Source organism: Myotis davidii, unplaced genomic scaffold (assembly GCF_000327345.1).
Source record: "Myotis davidii unplaced genomic scaffold, ASM32734v1 scaffold115, whole genome shotgun sequence".
Classification (NCBI taxonomy): Eukaryota; Metazoa; Chordata; class Mammalia; order Chiroptera; family Vespertilionidae; genus Myotis; species Myotis davidii.
Genome location: NW_006291010.1, coordinates 2,433,014 through 2,438,707, shown reverse-complemented (window position 1 = coordinate 2,438,707; position 5,694 = coordinate 2,433,014).

The window sequence follows — 5,694 nt, the reverse complement described above, 5'->3', positions numbered from 1 at the left end:
TGCATGCATATAAGCATAACCAATGGACATAAGACACTGGGGGATAGGGGAGGCTAGGGGACTGTGTAGGGCGGGGGAGAAAATGGACACATATGTACTACCCTTTGTAATAAAAAATTTAAAAAAAAAGGCTGTGTAAATAAAAAAAAACCTTATGGATTTTCTTTCCTGGAAGGTTATTGTGGATGGAAAACACCTGGCCATGATGCTACCTGTACTTTCTTGTTCTATGAATCATCCTAACAGGTCAAGTTGTAAGATTGGAGGAGAGGCTGTCACACAGATCCTTGAGAAAAGCAGCATTTTAAAACTCTTACATTTGTAGACATAATAATCCATTTTAAGCTACTGGTGTTGCAATCAGTGCAGAGGTATTAGACGTATAAAAAGAATTCTGAATTTTGTTCTCTGGCCTAAATCTTTAGACATGGCTTTTCCCCCCTACAACAAAAAATTAACAACAGTATCAGCCTACCAAATACGGTTTCAAGGAAGTTTAGTGATATTTGGGTCTTTCTTCCGGGTGACAAAGGTTCTGAGGCTTCCCCAGTCAGCCTCCACCTTCTGTATATATTCAGCTCCACTGAATGTTGTTGCATGAAGTTTTGTTGTAGGAACTTGACACACACCTTCTGATAAATTTATTGTTTCACTCAGTTTTGTAAAGGGCACACACCTTGTAGTTTCAATATGTTCAACATGTATTTTCCTGCTCACTTAATAAAACATATTTTAAAAAATAAAGGAAGAAGATAATGAAATGATGTAATGTGAAGCAATATAATAGTGAAAGAATTTCTTTGTTCCTCTATGATTTTCTGTGTCTTCACACAAATCTTTTGAGGTGGATAATGTGTATTTCATGCTAAATAGCCACATTCACGATTTTAAACATTTCCAGCACCAAAGCCGTTTTTGGGATTCCATGGTGCTTCTTTGCAGATTCCTAAAGTCTTTGACAAAAGATACAGGCATTGGTTTCAGTTACAGATGGAAAATATAAAACAGACTCTAAGAAACACCCAAGGTGTCACAGTCATCGTGAACAATCTAGATATCACAAGCCACACTTGTGAAAACACAATGAATGATTTTAAAATGAGTTTTCAATAATTTAGGTGGAAAAAATTAGTGTTGATTTTCCTTAAAATTGAGTATCACCACTTTGAATACATGTTTTTATATTCTATAAACAACTAAGTCTATCCTCTGTGACAATAACAATTTGATCGAGGATCACCTCCCCCCAAAAAAGAGTCATCTTGGTTTTAAAAGTTCAAAGTGAAATACCAGATGATGTCATGAGGACACAGATGAGTAACATCGTGGTCTGACCAAATTTTCTATTCCTACACCCAATGCTCCGTAATATCAGATTACCTTGTATTACTGCACTTGTTGGAAGCTTGAGGAATTTAGAGCTGGAAGACATCACTAGAGCAGAAAGAAGCACAGCCTTAAGTCAACCTGATGCTTTCTCCATCTCATCATTGTTCCTCACCATGACAGCCATTCATTACTGAGGCCCACCTGCCAAGGCAAGCCAAAGTTATCACCAGTTCAAGGCAAAATGATCAAGAAGGACAACATAATGAGTTTCCCATAAAGCTCGCTTAAACACAGTCTTATTTGGAGATGGCATGCTCTCCAAATAAGTAATAAGATGCATATTTGAGAGCTGAAGCTGGTAATATATAGTCTATGAAATGTTCCAGTTTTTTGTTTTGTTTTTGTTTCATCCGTTATTCTAGTTGGGCAAAATTAAAAGTTGGCAACCGTTTTGTTGGTCCTCAGGAGATCTTGAGTTCAGTGGGGAAAGCTTTGGTTTTGGTTTTGGTTTTGAAATTTTCAAGCTTAGTCAAATCCCCAAAAATGTGGTAATAAGTGCTCTAGAGTATTTATAAAAGTCCAAATCTATTTTCAGTATAAAAATGTACTGCCCATATCAAAAATTGATGGGGTGAATATAGATAACACACACACACACCACACACACACACCACACACACACACACACACACACACACACACCAGCATCAGACACCATTGGGAACAAAGCAGATGTCCTGCCTCATGTCCCTGAGTTAGAATTACGTTGCTACCTTTATTGGGGTACGTGGTAGTTAACTCGGGTAGAATTTAAGCAACTTCTACAGTCCTCAGTGCCATCACAGAGCAGACATACCTTGAGCACATACATTGTAAAGCACAGAAATCATCAGCTAACTGCAGCCCAGCCCCCTTATCAGCCTGTGGTTCCCAATTTTCTGAAATATGATGGCTTATCATAACCATCTAAGAAACTGAAAAGCAGTCAAAATTTCACTAACACTTCTAAATAAAACTGCATTTTACAAGTCACATTCGTTTGAAAAAAAAAAATGTATTTATACCTGTGAGTCAATTTAGTCTATAGACAATGCACACGGGTTATTGGACCTCTTGTAGCTCCACAAACCCCAGTCCAGCAGAGGTCCCTGGTCTATAATTTGGAAAAAGGAACTGTAAACATTTTCCCTGAGAACCCCCATTTGTGTCTTGTGTTTTTGGCAATGTTTAATGTGGATATGTTAATGATTGGTTCAGTTCATTTCAATAAAACTGCCCATATCACTTTCAGGCACCAGAGAAGTAAAAAATAGATATTTGCAGTATTTTTATTTTTTGCCTGTTTGTACGCCATCTTGTTTTCTTAAATATTTGAGGCAGTTATGATCTGACATTTGACAGGCCACTAAGGCAGACCCAGTGTGAAGAAAAGCAAAGCAGTCATTTATTTATCAGCTGCCTATTATGTAGCAGGCCCCACACTGGGTGCTGAGGCAGAAACAGCTGATGAAGAAAAGCTGCAGTCTCCTTTTGCTTCAGGGGAGATGGGAAAGGCAGAGGAGGAGTCCAAACAGGCACAGAGACAAGGGAAGGGGCTGCTGCCTGGAGGAAGGGTTATGGAGGGCTCCCAAGAGGAAGTGGTCTTTATCAGACTATGGGACAGGAAAAAGTGAGGGATATATTCCAGCAAGAAGTAGCTTGAGCAAAGGCACAGAGGACTGAAGAGCATGCAGGCACAAAGTACCTCAGCAGAACTAGAGAAAGTGCGGCTGGGGCAGGGAAAACAATCTTCTGAATGTATGGCACACACTCTTTGCCCTATGCCCGTCCTCTGACATAAGGCCCAGGGGTTTCAAATCCTGATTCAGCCGCTACCTGGCCCCCTGGGCGGAGTGAATGACACCATCCGTTAGGAATGTCAGTGATTCCTGGGTGTTGGGGAAAGTCTTGTGAATGGATCACTTCCTGAATGTACTGCTGTGGGTAGGTCCAAGGCCCCACATTTTAGCCCAGCTTTGAAGCATGTGGCTGTCCTATGGCCCTATTAGCGCACACTCTTCTGATCTTAAGAATCCCAGGCGTGCTTCTATTAAGGCAGACTTCTGGAACATCCCAGCCTGCTGCAAGCAGGAATCTGTATTTCTGCCCCCATCCCACACTGAGAAACACTACACTCCTGGAGATTTTCCTTCTTCCCCTTTGAACAATTCTGCGTGATTCTAGCATGTCTAGACACCAAAAGTGTATCCAAATAGCCACCCCCTTTTTATGTTATGCAGGCATCTTGGTACCATCTTTTGCGAAGAGAAAGTTGACTAGTGGCTGCTGTGACCAGACAGTTGGGATGGGCTATCTGGACCACCAACCTCACTCCTCATCTGCAGTTAGACCTCTCAGGTGGTCCTTCATTACTGGGGACCACTCCTCCTGACAACCCAGAGCTGCCACCCACAGGGGCATGGGCTCCCCACTTGGAGCTTTGATGCTACTGCACGTGACCTCAACTCAGAGACACCTACCTTCTCCTGTAAAGAGGTCATTTTCTTCTTTTTTTCCTTGAAGTTAATTTAATAGCACCTTCTATTTTTAAAATATATCCTTTTAAAAGTACATTTATTGCTATTATTTTCACCTTGCTATTCTTATATTGCTTTGAACTGTTTTTTGTTTTGTTTTGTTTTGATTTTTCATGCTTACCCTCTTTCTGTTTCATATTTTCAAAACTCATTTTATGTTTACCATCTTTTTAATTGTCTTTTAGATTTAGGTTGAGATAAAAAAATGTTATTACTGCTTATTTATTCTTTTTTGCCTTTTTATTTGGCAACTATCTTGATTTCTACTTTTTGTGACTTTAAATTCTTCTTACTTGGCTTTTCTCCTTTGAATATTTTTATGCTTAAATTTCTGCATTTATCTTTATTTGTTTTCAATTTTTTCCCCTTTGCTTTTACATTTTATCTATGTGCTTTAAACTGCACTTATATTTTTTTTTTCTGTTAATTTTTTGGTTTCTTGGTTTGTTTTATTGATTTGTCTACTTCTAATTATTTTTAATTTTGCATTCTAATTATTTTCCCATGTATTGTAAGTTTTTCTCCTTAATTTTAATTTGAGCTCATTCTATTTAATCTCTTCATTTTGTGAATGGGGATGCTGAGATGCAATGAGTTATACTGTAAATAACTCGCTCTAAGATTTTAGGTGGGCAATGGTGGCTCTTTTAGTTACTAGACTCATGCTCTTTCTACCAAACCACTACAATAGCAGTGACTGTGCAAAGAGCACCCGTCTTTAAAACAAAGAACACCTGAGCAGCATCTCATCAAAGAGCATTTACTTCCTGAAGGTAGAGTTAAGACTGATTCAATGTCAATGTTCTCCCTGGATGAAGGTTGTTCCTTGGCCTTTATCTTAAAAATAAAAATAAAATGTGAAAGGGGGAAAGCTGAAAAGTGGAGCTTTATTCCTAAAATACCTGGAAGAACAGACTCTGAAGTCAGAATACTATGTGTGAGCTGGGTGACACTAGGCCAGTGGTCAGCAAACTGAGGCTCGGCAAACCGCAGCTCATGAGCCACATGCGGTTCAGTGTGGCTCTTCCACAAAATGCCGGCTCTTCCACAAAACACCGACTTCTGCGCATGGGCCACGAAGTTTCAATAGCATTGTACGTGCGCGCCTGCACGTGGTATTTTGTGGAAGAGCCACACTGAAGGGGTCAAAGGCCGCATGTGGCTCGAGAGCCGCGGTTTGCTGACCATGGCCCTAGGCAACCATGACTCCAAGCAGCTCTTTTCTTATTTCTAAAAAAGGGTGAGACCATTCCAGCTCAGCTCACAGTTGTGTTATATTGATCAAATCAGAGCACAGATGAAAAAGTTCTCACATATTTATTTATTTTATTGAGTTCAGAGAGGAAGGGAGAGGTAGAGAGAGATAGAAACATATCTACACTAATAAAAGAGAAACATGGTAATTGGCGTATGACTGCTACCCTTCCCATTGGCTAATCAGCGAGATATGCAAATTAACTGGCAGCCAAGATGGCGGCTGGCAGCCAGGCAGCTTGAAACTAACATGAGACTTGCTTGCCTCAGTGACGGAGGAAACCAACGTTCCCCGCCTGCGGCTGCAGGCCTCTGAGCCAGCAGTTTAAGAAACTGTAACAAATACACACTGGACTTCAGCCAGCAGATTCGCAACATTATAAGCACAGGCCAGAAACCTACTTTCAGCAGCGGAGGCCTAAGAGCTGGAGCCAAGACTCAAAGCTAAAGGTGGCCCAGAATAAATAAAAAAAAAAAGGAAAAAAGGAGCGGTTGGGAGCTTCAGTCACCCCCAGCCTGAAAACAGCCCTCAGCC